At 47.9% G+C, this 20,615-nt stretch overlaps 1 protein-coding gene across 2 annotated transcripts in view; it reads right to left on the bottom strand.

Annotated features, from left to right (window-relative positions):
* Positions 1-20,615, bottom strand: part of SYT6 (synaptotagmin 6) — a 98,964-nt gene that overhangs the window by 67,302 nt on the left and 11,047 nt on the right. The window contains exon 1 of one of the 2 annotated variants that reach the window (XM_075121903.1): positions 17,421-17,632. The exons of the other annotated variant lie outside the window; for it this stretch is intronic. The gene's annotated coding sequence lies outside the window, so the exon portion shown is untranslated. Of the gene's footprint in view, positions 1-17,420; positions 17,633-20,615 lie in introns of those variants that run through there. 2 annotated transcript variants of the gene reach the window in all.

Raw genomic sequence — 20,615 nt, 5'->3', positions numbered from 1 at the left:
CTTTCCCACAGTAGCAACTGGAACTAACACAGGTTTATACCTCCAGGCAAGGTGAGGTACTTCACAGCCCAGCCATCTGAGAGACTTGCAGAAGAGCAAGCGTTTCAATTCCTAGAACGGACAACAGGGCAAACCTTAGTAAAAGGCAGCTGACCCCCCAGTTACCGAGTTCTTTGCCAGTGTGACCAGGCAAAGAAAACAAATCAATCATTTTCTTTCCCCAGGAGTATATCAGACCTTTCACTGCCCAGTGCAGGGCAGCATTAGGCAGTAGCCACAGAGATACCAAAAGGTGCCAGGGAATGCTGGGCTTGTTGGGGACAGCAGCCCAGGAACCCAGGGGGGCTGCTTCAGACGCACCATGCATGGTCTCAAAGGAGCAGGGCACATTTGCAAACTGTTACAGCCTGTAGAGGAGGGAGTCTTGGTTTCGGCGGCTCCCTATCATAGAATGTGGGCTGAATCCTGTTCTCAGTTATGCTTGGGTTCAATCCGGAGTATCTCCATAGGAGTCAATGCAGTTCATCTGGATTGATACCAGTGTAAATGAGAGCAGAATTTGATCTGCATAGCTTTATATGAAGTATTCCTGCAAGGTTTAGCTGTGTGCATATCTTCCAATGGCTGGCTCTCCCTTCCCACAAGGGGTGGGGCAGAAATCTCCACAAGGAAAACTTCACTGATACCCCGCTGGGAGAGGCTCAAGGGCCCCTTCCAAGCACTACAGATCTGAGATCCATGTGGCAAGGAACCTCCCTTCATCCTGGACCCAGGAGCCACCATGCATATGTGGTTAGGGACTATTTAGAAAAGCTGGATGTGCACAAGTCCATGGGGCCGGACGAGTTGCATCCGAGAGTGCTGAAGGAATTGGCGGCTGTGATTGCAGAGCCATTGGCCATTATCTTTGAAAACTCGTGGCGAACCGGGGAAGTCCCGGATGACTGGAAAAAGGCTAATGTAGTGCCAATCTTTAAAAAAGGGAAGAAGGAGGATCCTGGGAACTACAGGCCAGTCAGCCTCACCTCAGTCCCTGGAAAAATCATGGAGCAGGTCCTCAAAGAATCAATCCTGAAGCACTTGCATGAGAGGAAGGTGATCAGGAACAGCCAGCATGGATTCACCAAGGGAAGGTCATGCCTGACTAATCTAATCGCCTTTTATGATGAGATTACTGGTTCTGTGGATGAAGGGAAAGCAGTGGATGTATTGTTTCTTGACTTTAGCAAAGCTTTTGACACGGTCTCCCACAGTATTCTTGTCAGCAAGTTAAGGAAGTATGGGCTGAATGAATGCACTATAAGGTGGGTAGAAAGCTGGCTAGATTGTCAGGCTCAACGGGTAGTGATCAATGGCTCCATGTCTAGTTGGCAGCCGGTATCAAGTGGAGTGCCCCAGGGGTCGGTCCTGGGGCCGGTTTTGTTCAATATCTTCATAAATGATCTGGAGGATGGTGTGGATTGCACTCTCAGCAAATTTGCGGATGATACTAAACTGGGAGGAGTGGTAGATACGCTGGAGGGGAGGGATAGGATACAGAAGGACCTAGACAAATTGGAGGATTGGGCCAAAAGAAATCTGATGAGGTTCAATAAGGATAAGTGCAGGGTCCTGCACTTAGGATAGAAGAATCCAATGCACCGCTACAGACTAGGGACCGAATGGCTAGGCAGCAGTTCTGCGGAAAAGGACCTAGGGGTGACAGTGGACGAGAAGCTGGATATGAGTCAGCAGTGTGCCCTTGTTGCCAAGAAGGCCAATGGCATTTTGGGATGTATAAGTAGGGGCATAGCGAGCAGATCGAGGGACGTGATCGTTCCCCTCTATTCGACATTGGTGAGGCCTCATCTGGAGTACTGTGTCCAGTTTTGGGCCCCACACTACAAGAAGGATGTGGATAAATTGGAGAGAGTCCAGCGAAGGGCAACAAAAATGATTAGGGGTCTAGAACACATGACTTATGAGGAGAGGCTGAGGGAGCTGGGATTGTTTAGCCTGCAGAAGAGAAGAATGAGGGGGGATTTGATAGCTGCTTTCAACTACCTGAAAGGGGGTTCCAAAGAGGATGGCTCTAGACTGTTCTCAATGGTAGCAGATGACAGAACGAGGAGTAATGGTCTCAAGTTGCAGTGGGGGAGGTTTAGGTTGGATATTAGGAAAAACTTTTTCACTTGGAGGGTGGTGAAACACTGGAATGCATTACCTAGGGAGGTGGTAGAATCTCCTTCCTTAGAGGTTTTTAAGGTCAGGCTTGACAAAGCCCTGGCTGGGATGATTTAACTGGGAATTGATCCTGCTTCGAGCAGGGGGTTGGACTAGATGACCTTCAGGGGTCCCTTCCAACCCTGATATTCTATGATTCTATGATTCTATGACCCCACCCCTCCTTCCTGGAAGCCTAGCTCCCTGTGGCTGATTCTAACTCCCACTGAGATTCTCACTTGGGAAATCCAGGGGCTCTGCAGTACCATGAAGAGTGGCTCCAGCATGCAGGGCCCCGGTGGAAGGGCATTGGCGCAGGGATGCAGAGCTCTACACACAGAGAGAGCACCCTTTGTCCCTGCTAAAGAATGTTCCACAACACTGTGGAGATACCAGGTCCTGGAGTCAGCTACACCAAAGTTTCAATTACATAGAAATGACTTCTGAAAAGTTTAATTTACCACTACAAGATGCTTCTTCAATGAGAGAGCTTATTGGAATGCAAAGCGCCGACTTCAAAGGCTGGGATGAATCAGAGGATATTTTGAGAGTAATTATATAAGATTATAACATCAAAACCACCTAATTATTGCCAGCTAAGCATGGAGACAACCTGCTTTCTAGGGAGAGGCTGGAGGGAGCTAGTGGCTGGATCATGTTCGGCTGCCCATGAGCATACAAGGCAACCTCACATTTTCAGTCTAAACCACCCTTGTTCCATAGGCAGCTGCAGTTTTTCCCACCCTCTGTAATTCTTTCTTGGGGTGTTTTTATAGACTCCAGTGCCTGAATGCCACTGACTCAAGGATGTGGCTTTGAGGTCCTTTCCATGAGTTCTAGAGCTGGTAGAATAATTGGAAAAGTGGCTCATTAACAACTTTGTGAAATGTGTTCTGAGTTCTACATCAGTTACTCAGAGGGTGAAATTATTCCTTCTTCATGAGTCTGGACACTAGTTTATTATGTTTCATGAATTTCAACTTGAATTATGATTAATCCAACTGCATAATTCATTATTTGTAACTATTTTGCTTCAGAAGCTTCATTCACCCAACAGACATCAAACCACGTGGCTAGATAACCAGTCACAAACCACAAAAAATTATCAGCAAACAATGAATAGTTTAAATATTCTGTCAATCACACTTTGGATACAATTGCAGAACTCATCTCTTTCCCCACTGCTCTGTTCCTGTTTGAGCACAGCACTGTACAACTGACATCTTTTGGACTCTGGTTTGGAGTCAGGTCCCAATTAATGGGTGATTTTTCCATAATGAGTGTATTACCGCAGAGGGTTTGTTGTCACTATGACCTGAGTAAATGAGATATTTCTTCTGTTGCTTGCAGCACTTCTCATCCACACCTATCAATCTGCTCTCACTGATGCCCCGGATTCCAGACTTGGGACCTAGCGACATCAGCTAGGTGATGGGCAACTGTATTGCTAAAGTAACATGGCTGTTACTCTGAAACTTGTATTGCTAAAAGTAGGCTGTGACAACCAAGACATGGAAAGAGCATGGGGATGCATCAGCTGGGGACCATCAACCAAAATGGGGAGAGACTCATTGAGCTGCGCTTGGTTCTGATCTTATTTCTGCAAGTAACCTGTTCCCATACAAAGAACCATGGAATTCACCAGATGGCAATATGAACACTCAGGTTGAGCACATCTGCATTAGCTTGAGCATCAGGTCACCTGACCCAGAATGAGATCCTATCATCCTGTAGATATTCTGCAGTGACCACAACACTTGCACTGCTAAACTGAAATTGAAATTGAGACGATCAGCTTTAAACAGAAGGTGGTAGAGAACATTAAGAGTATAAAACTGAAAACAAAGGAGTACTGTGAGAAATCCCAACAGGAACTAAGGGGCAGATCTGCGACACTGCCAGAGGCAGAGGAAGGTGAGATACAGCTTGGTTCTGATGGAGAATGAGCAGTGCTCAGAGACACTGTGATTCAAGCTGCAGCCGTCACAACTGGATATCAAAATAGACAAAGCAAGAAGTGGATAAACCAAGAGATGTGGCCTCTCACTGAGGAAAGAAAAGTACTGAACGGAAAACTCCGGAATGCTAAGACCAAAGAACTACTGGAAAAGGCAAAGGAGGCATATAAGAAAGCAGACAAAAGCTGTGAAAAGCAACACAAGGAAGATAAATGGAGATATGCTGGAGACCTAGCAGCTGAAGCTGCTGCTTTGATAGAAAACCACAGAGCTGTTTATCTAGTGACCTGGGTAGAAATTTCAAAACAGGACATGGACCAATAAAAAGGAAAGATGGAAAAATGCTTACACCTGAGATAGAACAGAAAAAATGGATGGGGAGAGCTGTCCAAAGAAGTCCTCAATGGATCCACCCCCCACCTCCACACCAGATTTTAATGCAACATGTGAACTTGATCAACATGACTCTGATCCTCTCCTTTGCTTTGGATATCTAAACGTGGTTTCCATCTCTTTGGTAAGCTGCCAACCCTTTTTGCTCACGTTTGTGATTCAGCCCCACTGGCCATTAGCAGAAAATTAACCAAGTACTGCAATTCTGCTCTACCATATGGTGCTATTCCCCAAGCCGCAGAGGTGCTAAACCAATCCATTATTTATTTTTAATTACAAAGCAGGAACCAAAACACATATCTGTACAATTAGGGGCTAATGCAAAACAGGTTCAGTCCCTGCAGTGTATTTACATACAGCAACGAAGTGTATCAACATCATTCACCATGCCAGAAAGATCCAAATCTGGTAACAGCTATAGGACATCAAAACTCAAGTAACTTCTTCTTCACATCAAAGCAGATTGAATACACAGATAATCTACCATGTAGCACCAAGAAAAGTCTGCCATATCATTAATGTCCAGTGGGTACAGGGTCTTTCCATGAGAAGACTGGATCTTTGCAAGCAAAAAGAAAAGAAAAGCAACTATGCTTAGCTGTTGGTGGCAGCTGTTCACAGACTGGGCAGTGCCTTTATTTAGGAAGACAGGCCGTGTGTTTGGCTAGGCAGACCAGTGGGTTAGTCGCCCAGGCTCAGGGTCCTGTTCCCAACTGACATTGATTCACTTCCTGACACTGAGCAAGTTAACTTCTTTCTGCTTCAGTTTCTCTGTCTGCAAGCTTGAGATAACACCAACCTCACAGGGGCATGCTGAGGCTTAACCCAACCTTGTAAAGGGTGCTGAGATCCTCAGATGAAAGGATGATGATCACTTTAGATAAGCTATTACCAGCAGGACAGTGGGGTGGGAGGAGGTATTGTTTCATATTCTCTGTGTATATATAAAGTCTGCTGCAGTTTCCACGGTATGCATCCGATGAAGTGAGCTGTAGCTCACGAAAGCTCATGCTCAAATAAATTGGTTAGTCTCTAAGGTGCCACAAGTACTCCTTTTCTTTTTGCGAATACAGACTAACACGGCTGTTACTCTGAAACCTGTCAGATGAAAGGCTGTATTATAAACACAGCAGGGACAGTATATACACATATATTAGTGCATTATTAGCAGGGCTCTCCATACTGTATTCCAATACATAGCTGGAGGTTCATTTTGAAGACAGAGAGCTAACACTAGCGTAAATGGGAGAAAATGGGAGAAAGCTGAGCTTCGGAAGGCCTCCAGCTGTCTCTACGTTATAGGCCCCAGTCCAGCAAAGCACTTAAGTATGTGCATAGATTCAACGCGATTACCGATGTGCTTAAAGTTATGCATGAATTTAAGTGCTTTGCTTTCACTTGATAATTGCCCTGTTTTGTTCATTCCCTCTGGAGCACCTGGCACCAGCCACTGTTAGAAGACAAAAAGAAAAGGAGGACTTGTGGCACCTTAGAGACTTACAAATTTATCTGAGCATAAGCTTTTGTGAGCTACAGCTCACTTCATCGGATACATTCAGTGGAAGACAGGAAACAGGGCTAGATGAACCATTGGTCTGACCAGTCTGGCCATTGTTTCATTGGTATGTTGCTGGATGGGAGCCTTGGTGAGCCCTTCTCTGTGGTATTTAGGTGCTATGAAATGCATTAGTTCCCACAGTCACAGAGAACAAGGGATGGAGGTTGCATAAACTCCATTCAGGCCCTGGTCTCTTGCCTCTGGGGTTCCCCATTAGTGGGGATGCTGAACAGTCACTAACAAGGTAAACCCACTGGTTTGAATTTACCCTGTAATGGAGAATGCTCCCTGCCTTTACTGATACCGAGGTTTAAGACAGTGACAATGCACAGTGCACCCATTGCTGCAGGTGGAGGATAAGGTAATGGGGAGTTACACACATCAGTGGACTGGGAGACTGTGTTTGTGGCTATCTTCTCTTCTAAGGAGGCTGAAGAGGAGAGCATGGCAGAGCAGGGAATGCAGCGCCTCTAATGTTCATCACTAGAGTACAATATTAGCAATAAACAAAACTGTTCTTCAGCACAGCCTGGGAGCCTGGAGCGCTCATTAGCTTGGTAGTTTGCATGGTGTCTTTCTGTGGAGGTGAAATGCATAGTGCCACTTACTGAGATGAAATTCACTAGGAGCAAACATTTACTAGAGATATGGCCGGGGATCCTGTGCTGACAGGCCCCATACTGCTTGCCTTGCTGACACCCACAGTGCTGGCTGCTTTGCTGTGCCTCTCCTCTGCTGCTTATGGGCAAGGACTGTACCATGGGTGTTCCTCACGTGACTTTTCAGAGCAGTGGGCAAAGAAAGGGGAGTGTCACAGGCACACCACTCCTGGGCAGTTCTGTAACAGCCCCTCGTGGCTCAGAGTGGCTTTGCGGCACCTGTCTCAGTTTCCCCTCTTTCAGGACTTTCTCAAACAAATTCCCAAACAAACTTTTCTCTGGTTCCCCTCCGTGGGGCTGGATTTTGTAAAATAACAAAATCATTCCCACAGGAAGTTCTCAGATTCACACCAAGTTCAGACTCCCACTTTTCCTGCTGGGAGTCTGCCAGGCCTCCCCTGCCTGGAGCCTTTTCCCTGACACCTCAGGGTTCCCTGCCAGAGCCTAGTCGCCCCACAATCTCTGGAGTCTCTCTATCCCCATGTGATGCCTCATGGTTCCCTGCTGGAATCTCCTCACTCCCTGCCTTGGCAGGCCTCTGCTCGTCTCTCCCTGAGCATCTCCCCTTCTCGGGAGCTTCCTGCTGCTCTTATAAGGGAAATCAGTTGATCCCTGCTTGGGTGGACCTCCTTAGTAACTAGGGTTGGCTGGCCGCTGCATCCAGCCCTGCAGGGGAAGTCATCCCATTACAAGTACACTGGGGACATGAGGTTTCCCCATGTGTTCCAGCTGAGGTTTCCTTCAGCAAAAACAACTGCTATCACGTCAAGGTGGCAAGCTGCTCTCTGAGATGGACATACTATTCTGAACTTGCTTGGCTGCATCTCAGTTTGTCTCGGCTGCCTGAATGCTAACAGCAGGGTGCCCTATTTCTTGCACTTTCTGGGGCGGAGACATGACTGAGGTCGTATTGGCCACATTATCTGGACAAGCCTGTATTTGCAGAGATTATTAACTCTAAGCAAGACTTTGTTCTGAAATTAGTCTGGGGGCTGGGCTAAGAATTAAATATTTTATGCCAATCAGAGTGAGGACATAAGTTTGGAGCTTTTCAAAGGACAAAGCAACAGGCCCTGGTCATGTTCTGCCAGTGCCCAGAGCTATAGAGGGGAATTCACATGGAAGCCAAGGAGCCTCTGCTTCCAAGCACATGTAATAGTGAAGAACATGGGCGCTTCATAAGCTGCTGGAACAGACCTGCTGAAGCATTTGTCCTCCCTTCAGTTAAGCACCTCTCAGCAGCAGCAGAGACTTCCAACAATTCCATCCGGAACAGCAGGAAAGTCTCCATAGCTGTGGAGCTGCCATGCACCGGGGAAATGAGCAAACACCTGGAGGACACTTACAGCCCAGCCATATGGAGACTATCACAGTGACTCCGTCAGCATCAGTCCCCACCAATCCCAATGAGAACACCATCCACCCAGCAGTACAGGACTGCAGGCCATCTCCTAGAGCACCTCGGCACTGGCAGCTCTTCCCAGCAAATGGCAAAGAAACTAAACAGAATGCAACCCAATCAGCTGAATGAGGTTTCTCCTCCTATGCCACTGGATCGCAGCATGCCCCCATGTCCTCAGGCTCTGGCAGGAGGGAGGCTGGCTGGCTGTCTGGCGGAGTCACCCCCCTTTTATCTCACATGCTTTCTATTGCCATGAGCTCAGGTGGGATTTTTGGAAAATGAGCTGTTCCTCTGGGTTCCTCCCCCAGCCGGGGCTGCTCTCCCTCACCTGCAGAAGGGGAATTCCAGTTATTGGGCTTGGGGACCAACAGACCCAACGGCAGGTTCTTGCTGTGGGCAGCTGCTGCACAGGTCTCCTCTGGATAGCGCCGCTCTGGCTGGCAGCAGCTTTCCCACCTAGGCAGCGACAGTAGAGCGAGATCAAAAGTCTGACAGATCCAGAGAATCAAGCTCAGAGATCAACACCAAACCCAGGCATTTGAGCCCTTTGCCTACATGGGAACAAATCCCACCCAGCGCTATTTGATCCCTTGTCTCTCATGCAGGCTGGGCCAGAATGCTGCCTGGGGATTAAAGCAGCGCTCCTGCATGTCAGTGAGGGGATGCTGGGAGAGAGAAAGATGAATGAGGCAGATGCAAGAGGGACAAGCTGTTTCCAGCTGGAGACATGGTGACGCAGAGGAGCATCGGCGGGCACAGAAATGTACGGAAAGATTCCGCGTGGCAGAAGAGGGGCCCCACCAGTAGCCTCGCAGGATCAGCCCCGGGTGGGCCGTGACTTGGGGCTTTTTTGTGGAGAGCCCAGGTGCCAGGATTTAAGTCTTTGGGGAATGGCTCACGACATCTCCGCACTTGCACGGCCGCAATCGCCCCAGTACTATGAATGCTCCGACCCCTGCTAAGGATCTGTTCTGTGAACACAACCATCAGTGGGACAGAAAGTGAACTGTGTCCTGAGTCCGTTACTCTACATTCAGAGCTCGATTCTAGCACGTGGGAACGGCTCAGCTTAAGGCAGCGAGGCCAAAGTACAGGGTTACGGAGCGAGGCATCGTCAGGGCCACCAGAACAGCTCAGGAGCTGCTGCTCGGACACCACCCCCTCTCAGTTCTGACTGGAAAGGAAAGTGCCAGACTCTGCCACAGGAGAGGAGAGACCTGGCTGCCGGCTTCCAGGAGCTATGTTTATTTTGGGTTGGCTGGCCCTTTGCTTGCTTTGCTGTCACTTATAACGTGCTGGGAGGAGGGACGCTCTTTGAGAGAATGTGAGCAAGTGGCATTCTAAAAGGCCTTTGAGCAGAGCCTTGGGTGAAAGAATTAACCTTGTTGTAAACACTACCCTTTGCACCAGCAACGCCTACCAGCATGGATGCTCAAACCAAGGGACACTTCCTGAGCTGCACAGCAATGGACCTGTACACACCATGGTCTGTCTCCAGCACATCCCATTGCTTCCCTCTCACCCCCGTCTCTCTGCTGAGGAAAGATGGCAACTGCAAGGCTCAGATCCTGGACCAGCAGCCACAGCTCACCATCTTTGGATGCTGCTGAGATCGGGGGGTTTCATCTCTGCCTTCAGGCTGCAGCTTGAGGCCTCGCTTGCTGCAGAGCTCCTGGTTCAGAGCAAATTGTACAGGAGGCTATGTAGGTGGAAGGGCTGCAGGTCCCTTTGCCATCTTAGCTGGCTATTACACGCTCACTTCTTCTCTGGCACAGAGTAGTTACCACATAACACCTGCCCTCAGAATTGCCTCTTCTGCTTTCCAGTCTCAGTTCCATGATCAGGAGCCTGCGTTCTTTGGGTTTGTCTACACTGACACTTTGTCGGCCTCCCCCTCGAATGACAAAAGTGTTACTGGCGAAAAGCACCGGTGTGAACAGGAGCGCTCTCTTGCGGATGAAGCTGCAGCCACTCGTGGGGGATGGAAGAGCTCTCTCCTGCCGACAAACAGCAGCTACACTGGACGTCTTCTGGCGGCCCGGCTGTAGCAGCACAGTCGTGTTGCTAAAAGCCTCGTAGTAGTGTAGCCAAAGCCTTTGTCTTTTAATGGTGTGTTTTATGGAAACAAATTAAACCCAGAACTGACCTTCCCCCCATACCCAGCGCCTTTCAACGTGTGGCTTGATGCGTTTAGAACGGGGCAGCGAGCCCACTAATCTCTCTGACGAGGGCTAATCAGGCACAGCTCGCGAACCAGTTTATAGGGGGTGGGCAGCTGGCTCATTGTGCTGTGGCTTTAAAAACCAAACCAAACCCCAGAGCCAGTAACTCCCAGGGAAATACCCAAAGGGGGGTTCAAATGCAGAGGCAGATTATTTTATAATGGGAACTGACTCAAGTCTCCAGTCTGGCTCTTGGGCCCCTCTGGGTGGAGTGAGGCAGGGAAGGATTTAATTGCCCAGCAAAGAGCAAAGGATCATAAATGACTGATGAGCACAAGGATTCTGTGTGCCTGCTCCATGTATGAGAAGCCTCCATCTTATCAGGCTCCAGCCAGGCAAAGCGCAGCTAGTGAATCCTGGCTCTCAGAGACATCTCTACTAAGCACTAATACCACACACAAGCGACAGAGCTTCTGTGGGGGGACACTGAATGTTCAAGAGGAGATATAGTTAGTTTTTGCTCCTCTGGATTGTTGCAAGTACAGTGCCCCATCTAGCAGGATGGGGAAATCGAATCACAAGCATAAAATCAATCTGCCTTTAGACATCTTTAATTTGCAGGACTCTACCTTTGTCCAGTGTGAGTGGAATACACAAGCCACGGTGGGTAAGTGCTTTGTATTTTTGTCCCTATGGGGTGGCTCTGGGGTCTGCCCCTCAGAAACTCTGCAGCCGTCGCTGACTCATTGCTGTGCATCACCACTGATCATAGCTTCCCTTTACAGTTATACACACCCACAAAGTACAATTTACAGCTTTTGAGACAGACAGGCCCAAGATGCAGAGCTTAGCTCTAACTGCAAACTTCCCCAATATTCTGGGGTATCTGAAGCCAGGCCCACCTGTCTCCCAAAGGGATGGGGAACTGGCTTCCAGCTTAGGCAGACTGTCTGTCTTAAAGCAGCAAGTTCCCTTCCTCTTGTCTCCACTAGATGCACGCTGAAGCACTGAAAGGTTACATAACCCTGATGTGTTTATATGGCCTGAGTCAGATCATGGCTGATAAACCAAGGATTAGCAGTAAAAAGAAATCTCAAATCTGTTCTAGTGGGAAGCTTCAGGCCACAAAGGAGAAAATGGAAAGTTCAACACTGAGGCTGGAGTGAAATGTGTTATTTCTTAATTTGGCTGCAAGGGCTATAGAAAAGTCACAAGCCAAGTAATAAGCAAACGGTCACACTTGCTGTACAATGAAATTCCTTTAAAATCCGGAGCTGTTCTTAGCATAAGGGCTCCAAGTGTAGCAGATCTCTGCAAATTCCTCTTTCCACCCTGTGTGACAACCCAGGCTGCCCCTGGAGGGATGCGGGTGGGGGTGGGGGAGGCAGGTGGAGTTGTACTTGAGGCAGCTGGCCCATGCTCTGCTCACAGCTGCCCCACTATGTTTGGCCTGCTAGCTCGGATGAGAGCTCGTGCAAGTGTGTCTATGTGAGCTGGGACTTACTCCCCGCTCATAGTTTATCCATGGGCTTAATCTGCCCTGTGCCTCAATTCCCCATCTGTGAAGTGGGGATGAGACATTCCCTGTCGCACATTGCGAGGCAGCAAATACTACCGGAGTGGGTCTCAGACACGTACCTAGAGAGAACCAAGCAGCCATTTCAATGGGCTGCCACACTCGCAGAAAGGCAAGGCCCCTACACAAATGATACAAGGCATGTGGGAATCATGGTTCAATGAAAGGAACACAAGGTTACTGCCCCGGTAAGAACCCTGCTTCTGGAATCCTGGCACCCTGCATGTGCGCAGCTTGCTGTTTGGCCAAGGTGGGCAAGCAGAAGGATAGTTTTCAGCTACAAGATGCAAATAACAAAACAAAATCTCCCCATGCCCCCAAAGCTCCCATAAACCCGAACAAGAACCAACCAAATCCCTCCCCCAAAAAGCTCACCCTACCAAACTAAGCCATTCCGAGCACACACTTTTCCCCTGCAGAGAGGATGAAGGGACAAACCACGTGTGACAGGTGTGAGTGATGTTGAGTAATTCACTCCTGGAAGGTGCTCAGCTACTACAGCGAGGAGCACAGTAGAAGAACCTCTAGTGACGAGAAGCACCGAAATATATTTTCCATTATAAAAAATGAAAGGTAAAAAACCCTTCTTCCCAAATCCAGGGAGAACACAATTCCTCAGTGATTTACGGTGTTGTGTCTTAATCAGCTGCTCTCCAGAGGGTTATAAATGTAGTTGTAACAGTTGTCAATGCTTTATGCCTAACAGATGCCAATCTAATAAGCTATAACAAGCCATGCTGAGTATAATTATAGTACTGGGCTGTGTGCTAACCCCATGACATTTTATCATAATGTGCTGTAGCAACATCTGTAAATTACTCCGTAATACTGAATACAGAGGACTGCTGCTCTGTCCCAGGCTCATGTGAAACAGCTGCAACTGAACCTCACGACATTCCTCCTGCAAAATGCCCGATGTACTTTAGCAGGCTCACTCCCTTGGGAAGGCCAGAGCCCTCTGGTCTGTGAACTCTGCTGGGATAAAGAGGAGAGAGACACAGTGGTGTCCCCTGAATGAAGGCTACATAATCCGTACACAGCATGTCTCTTTGCCCAAGCCGCTGGGACCTGAGTAGAGGTGGCCAGAGGACAATTCTGCTTCACACGAACTTGTGAGGTTTTAAAATCTCTTTCCATTCCATTGTGGAATAAGAGCAAATCCTTTTGAGCATTTTTGCAGAACGGGCACTTTTGGATCCAGACAGCCGGATCTCTATAGATAGATAGATAGATCCGACTGTGTGGATCCCAAAGTGCCCATTCTACAAAAATGCTCAAAAGGTTTTTGCTTTTGTTCCACATTGGAATGGAAAGAGCTGTCAAAACCTCACAAGTCTGTGTGAAGCAGAATTGTTATCTGGCTCTCTCTCTGGTGCTCTCTCTCTCTCCCCAGAAGTGACCAGAGCCCAGGATCTCAGAAATCTTCCCACTGAAACGTAGTTCCCAGTTCAAAACCACTGCAGCTCCGCTAAATGCTCTGGCTTGGATAGAACAGCACATTGTGACAGCAATACATGTGTGACATTATTGACATAATCTGGGACCGTATAGATCATTGTTGCAACCAAGGTCCTGCAGCGGCACCAAATCTTGTATAAAGGGGGTCAAATAAGGTGTCTAAGACAAGGTTATGTTTGGCTGGTTATGATTAGACTATCTGTTTGCATGTATCATTTTTGTATTTGAAGTTATAAGTATTGGCTCTGTACTGTCTGTATTTCAAACTTACGCTGTGCTTCTGGGTGACACCCCAGACAAGTTGGTGTCAGCTCTGCCTATCCTGCTTGATGGCTCATTAAGGACCATCAGCTATACAACTGACCCACTGAAAGAAGACAGGTTTCAGAGGAACAGCCGTGTTAGTCTGTATTCGCAACATACATGTATGTAACACATACATAATCTAACACATACAGATACACCTTGTGACTCAGCAAGGTATGCAGGGACATGCCTATGGACAGAACTCTGAGGTTTTTCCATGCCATGTGATGGACAGCTTGTCTTTGGGACAAAGAAAGCAGAGTCCACATGGCAAGAAAATATAAAAAGCTGCTGCAGCTCCTCCATCTTGTCTTCAGTCCTGCTCCATACCTCTGGAGGGACTTTGCTACAAATGGAAGCTCTACACAAAGGACTGATGACCCATCCCAGCTGTGGATGTACTCCAGAGACTTGATTTGAACCTGCAGTTTATTCTATCAGTGCTACAAGCCTGAACCAAGAACTTTGCCATTACTGTATGTCATTGATTCCATTTAACCAATTCTAGCTCTCATCTCTATCTTTTTCCTTTTATGAATAAACCTTTAGATTTTAGATTCTAAAAGATTGGCAACAGCATGATTTGTGGGTAAGATCTAACTTGTTTATTGACCTGGGTCTGGGGTTTGGTCCTTTGGGATCGAGAGAACCTTTTCTCTTTTACTGGGATATTGGTTTTCATAACCATTCGTCCCCATAACGAGTGGCACTGCTGGTGATACTGGGAAACTGGAGTGTCTAAGGGAATTGCCTGTGTGACTTGTGGTTAGCCCGTGGGGTAAAACCAAAGTCTTCTCTGTCTGGCTGGTTTGGTTTGCCTTGGTGTGCATAGAAACCCCAGCCTGGGGCAGTAACTGCCCTGCTTTAAGCAATTTGTCCTGAATTGGCACTCTCAATTGGGTCCCCCCAGAACCAGCATCATTACAACATGTCACCAAAACTGTTCTGCCCCTCTGCCGAGCCAAGAGGCAGCCTGCTGGGTCCCACAGCGGGGAGGGGGGGAGAGGGGAAGTGCCTTGCAGTCCCAGGAGGCAGGAGGAGTCACCCAAGAGCATCCCCACAGCTCTGCCTTTAACTCTGCTTGAGTGCATGAGCTGCAGCGCAGCGACAGCTAGTACTCCTGGACTAAACCCCTGCTCAGAATCTGGGCAAGGGAACTCTAAGCCAACTCGCCTGGGCATCCCGCTGACCTGGGCTCTGGGCTAGACCCAGTGCTCATGCTCTTGTCTGTCACGGAGCTTTCCTGCAGAAGCGCTCAGGACAAGGCTGGATTGTGGGTGGAATCGGGGTCTCCTCATTCCCACGGTCAGGCTCTGGGGCTCACATTTCTGATCAGATCTGACGTGGGGGGAGACAAGGCATCATCCACACACTTGCATGGTGCAACGCACTGGGGACACAGGACTCATTGAGGGAGCCCCAGGGATTTGCACAGGAGTGACCCTAGACTGAGCATCAGGAAAAGCAGCCTGTGTGTGAGCACTATTAGACCATGGGGCAGGCTCCCCAGGGAAGGGGTGAAAGCCCCACAGCTTGGAACAAAACAGCCCCTCAAGCCTCCCATCCCATGATGGGGCAAGGCTGGAACTACGTCCTGAGGGCGTCCCCTCTTGGCAAAGCTCCAAAGGACACATGGCTGTTTCTGCTCTCAATTGCTCCCCTGGCATGGGGTATCCGGGAGGGGGGCAGTTTGGCTGCCGGTGGGTTTAGGTCACCACTGAAGTCCCACTCTTGATTATCAGACCTGACTCCCTAATGGCACTAGTTGTGGCTGTGTGCTGGTCGTCAGCAGGCAGGATTGAACTGGGGACCCCTGGAGCTTAGTGCATGAGCCTCTACAGCATGAGCTAAAATCAATTCGCTCTTAGCTAAGCCTGTAGAGCAGACTCATTTAACTCGTTAAGTGGTCTCAGATGGGACAGAACACCACACCCAGAAGGTGTGTGTGGGTTACACTAAGACTCACCCCAGCATGTGACTGACAAAGCCTCTTTGCAGGCTGCAGGGAAGGATACCCCAGCCTAGCTCTGTGCAGGGGCCAGTGCTTCTCTTGGCCCCAGCTCCCTGCTCCGGACACCCGGAATCGCCCAGCCTTGGTAATGCAGCAATTATGGAAACCATCTCTCTTTGGTAGAGAGGCTCAGGAGCTGACTTCAGGCTCAGCTGAGGGATCGAGAACTCTCCACTCCAGCTCTGCACGGCTGGCTCCTGTTGTTAGATGCTGCTGTCGTTTCTATTAGCTTGTAGCAAAGGCGGAGCTCTTTAACCCCTAGAATGTACTACACAGCAGCAGCTCACGCAGGCAGGACTGTCTGATCCTGGAGATTTACAGGCAGATGCCAAGCTTCCTTTGCCTTTTCTAATTAGCTGTGTGGCTCTGTGCCATGCACCGTAACACCCCAGCAAAATAAACCTTTTAACCAGAGACCAGATTCAGCACTTCAGCCAGGTGATTTTGGGGCAGATGCTTGCCCACAGCTGACAAACTACACTGCACATAGAAAGGTGCATTCAAGTGGGGTTTGGAGGTGTTGACCTAAGACTGTATTTCAATAGTAAATACATTTCCTTGCATCAGCTGCAAACATGGATGGAAAATCAGAATTATAATTTACAGTACAGGAGGCATCAGGACACTGGAATTTCTATGCAATTACTACTCAGACAGGACCAGGCACCCTGGATTTTCTGTCCTAATGTTTCTGGTGGGTATGTAAAGAACTGAGATCTTGGCAGCCTGCCTGTAGTCTTTGCTGCACAGTTTCCTCAGATGTTGTCAAACACTAGCATACTGTACCATAACAAATTGAACTAAATTTCAAGGTGGCCCTAATTAGCATCCACAGCTTCCAAATGCTTAGCACTCCCCAGAGAGTAACTTCGTCTTTGCATCCCGTCTACAATTTCATTCACAACATCTCCAAATCTCCCCCGCCTCAGCCCCACTAGGATGCCATTTTGCAATGTGTAAGTCTAATTAAAGACACTGCATGGTGCAGAGAGGATTCATATCTCCCCCTGAACAACTGCTATTCATTAGTGACTGTTAGATTAGTGAGTTCATCAAAGTGAAATGATGACATCTATTGCAGACAAGTCTTGTGTTTACACAATTCCCAGGTAGAAAGAGCACCAATCATTGCTTCTGACAAGAAGGAAGAGGAAAAATATCATACTGGACAAGGAAAGCTGCCAAAAATTGTAAGAAGAAAACAAGGGTTTCTCAGGGAAAAAATGAAATTCCACCTAAATATGTGAACAGTGAGAAAATGAGCAGAGATAAAAAAGCAAGCAGTGGTTAAGCATTAAAGTTAAATGAAGAATTGTGTCAGGCAATGAGATCCACTGCTGGTTTTGGTGATGTTTATGTATCTCTCACTGATACATACACACATGTTGGAATGTGTGCATAGCCGGCATGGAAGTGCAGCATACACTACACTGAGACTAGTTTAACAAGCAAAAGATGTCAAGCACAAACAAACATCTACAAATAGAAAATCACTAGCTTCCCAGTTTCATTTTGCCCGACAATGGATAAGAGGATAGAAAGGGTTTGCTCTGATCTGAAGTAGTTAAAAGCACATACTTGGTCTCAACACAATCTAGGCAAAATATTTGAAAGCAAAAGAAAATGTTTCAGAAACAAAACCGCTGAGGCAAACTGTTAATGCGGAGGAAGGGTTAGCATTACATTTAGAAAGGCAACCAAAATTAAGAAAGCAACTTTGGAAGTGTAGACTTACCAACCAGGCTTCTGTTCCTGAGCCCAATTCCTAGCCACCTTCCGCAGCCCACTCCAAACACACAATTAACACTGGCAGAGATCTGGCTGGCTGTTTCTATGGAGTTTTAGATTCTGATTCCTGACTATGTATGAGGCTACTGCAGCTGCACTGGAATAGGCTCCGAGGTACACAAAAAAGTCTACAAACATGATCAGCCTCACTGTACGGCTTCAGGAGTGATTCAACCAACAACAATCAGCCAAACCTAAACCCACATCTGTGCGGAGGGATGCTACCAACACACGCACACCACAAGGCTCTGTGTGTGCATGGTATTTACATGTGCAAACATACTACACAAATATAGCTACATATATAGGTACACACACAAATACAAACATTCACGTGTGAATAGGTGATTCAATTATTGTTTCTATCTGCATGTCTCTGGTTTTGTATGTTTAATATTCTTTTAATATAGTTTGATTAAAGATGTAACCTGCAAATGTAATACACCCTATATTTGAATCTGGAACCTTCAACATCAAAAGAGAGCCCTCTCTCTATTATTTGAACTAAAGGAATAACTCCATCAGCTAGCAGTAGGCTCTTATTCTAAAGGTGGACTAGCCACTAAAGGGGAATGCAACATACATTCTTACAATGGTGTTATACAATGTTTAGATAAAGTAGGTGTCTGTCCCTGTGTCTCCCCTGTCAGCTCTTTGTCCCTACATGCTACTCCTCACCTGCGTGGCCACTAGAGGTGGAATTATAAGCAAGGAATATCTTTGCTTTAGAGGATTAGGACTCACATGGCATGGCATGCTATTGTATTAATGTCTTTGTTTAAAATACATTTTTACCGATGGTTCGAATGAACCCATTATGCCCAGTGCACTAATTTACTTCACACATCTGCCCTTTCAGAGCTGCTGCTTGTAGCCACACAGCATCAGCAAGGAGTGACGTCACAATTCTATGCAGCTTTCCCGACAGGTCTCCCTGCTACTTGTACCACCTCAAACGGAGTTTTTTCCCCACAAATTTTAGAGGCAAATTTTCCATAGAAAAAACCCCAAGCAATGTCTGTGCCCAGCAAAGTCTACACAATGCAGAGAGCTGCAGTGCATGAAGAGGCATCTGCATGTCTGTATGCAGGGACCACACAGCCACAGAGCGGAGTCATTCACGTGTGGGTGTTTATAGTAGTTACCGTTTATGAGTGTTTGTCAAGTGCCAACAGGGTGTTCCCCACTGTCCAAGGCCCGCTCCCTGCCCCCAGAGCATGCACGGGGCACCCCCCAGGACTACACACAGGGCTACAGGTAAACAGGACCGGGCCTACACAGACAGACGACGTCTGCCAGGAACTGGGAGCTTAGCCTAGGACCTTCTGTTCTCCTTGTTTTTACGCTTTGCCCACCCCGCCATTTCCTTCCTCCTCTCTCCACATTGGTATCCCAGGGGGCGGGGAAGCGTTTTAACGGCAGTGACTCAGCGGGAGTGGGCGTGCGGAAGAAGTGAGTTTTGAGGCAGGTTGCGTGTGCTGTACTGAGATTAGCGCCCAGCACTTGTGGTGGGGACTTACTGGCTGACAAAGGAGGTGCTGTCGTCATCATGAATAGGTCGGAATATGAACAAGAGGCTGCTCGGCAGCTCTCCAACACCACTTTCTACAAGCCATTACCCTCTGATCCCACCGAGAGTTACCAAAAGCAATGACAGCATTTGCTCAAGAAACTTCCTGAAAAAGCACAAGAACAAATCCGCACAGACACACCCCTGGAACCCCGACCTGGGATATTCTATCTACTACCCAAGATCCATAAACCTGGAAATCCTGGGCGCCCCATCATCTCAGGCATTGGCACCCTGACAGCAGGATTGTCTGGCTATGTAGACTCCCTCCTCAGACTCTACGCTACCAGCACTCCCAGCTACCTTCGAGACACCACTGACCTCCTGAGGAAACTACAATCCATCGGTGATCTTCCCTGATAACACCATCCTGGCCACTATGGATGTAGAAGCCCTCTACTCCAACATTCCACACAAAGATGGACTACAAGCCGTCAAGAACACTATCCCCGATAATGTCACGGCTAACCTGGTGGCTGAACTTTGTGACTTTGTCCTTACCCATAACTATTTTACATTTGGGGACAATATATACCTTCAGATCAGCGGTACTGCTATGGGTACCCACATGGCCCCACAGTATGCCAACATTTTTATGGCTTACTTAGAACAACGCTTCCTCAGCTCTCGTCCCCTAACGCCCCTACTCTACTTGCGCTATATTGATGACATCTTCATCATCTGGACCCATGGAAAAAAAGCCCTTGAGGAATTCCACCATGATTTCAACAATTTCCATCCCACCATCAACCTCAGCCTGGTCCAGTCCACACAAGAGATCCACTTCCTGGACACTACAGTGCTAATAAACAATGGTCACATAAACACCACTCTATACCGGAAACCTACTGACCGCTATTCCTACCTACATGCCTCCAGCTTTCACCCTGACCACACCACACGATCCATCGTCTACAGCCAAGCTCTGCGATACAACCGCATTCGCTCCAACCCCTCAGACAGAGACAAACACCTACAAGATCTCTATCAAGCATTCTTACAACTACAATACCCACCTGCGGAAGTGAAGAAACAGATTGATAGAGCCAGAAGAGTTCCCAGAAGTCACCTACTACAGGACAGGCCTAACAAAGAAAATAACAGAACGCCACTAGCCGTCACCTTCAGCCCCCAACTAAAACCCCTCCAACGCATTATTAAGGATCTACAACCTATCCTGAAGGATGACCCAACACTCTCACAAATCTTGGGAGACAGGCCAGTCCTTGCCTACAGACAGCCCCCCAACCTGAAGCAAATACTCACCAACAACCACATACCACGCAACAGAACCACTAACCCAGGAACCTATCCTTGCAACAAAGCCCATTGCCAACTGTGTTCACATCTATTCAGGGGACACCATCACAGGGCCTAATAACATCAGCCACACTATCAGAGGCTCATTCACCTGCACATCCACCAATGTGATATATGCCATCATGTGCCAGCAATGCCCCTCTGCCATGTACATTGGTCAAACTGGACAGTCTCTATGTAAAAGAATAAATGGACACAAATCAGATGTCAAGAATTATAACATTCATAAACCAGTCAGAGAACACTTCAATC

Source organism: Caretta caretta, chromosome 21 (assembly GCF_965140235.1).
Source record: "Caretta caretta isolate rCarCar2 chromosome 21, rCarCar1.hap1, whole genome shotgun sequence".
In the NCBI taxonomy this organism is placed as follows: Eukaryota; Metazoa; Chordata; order Testudines; family Cheloniidae; genus Caretta; species Caretta caretta.
Note: the sequence above shows the minus strand (reverse complement) of the source record. Positions and strands in the feature narration are given on the sequence as shown.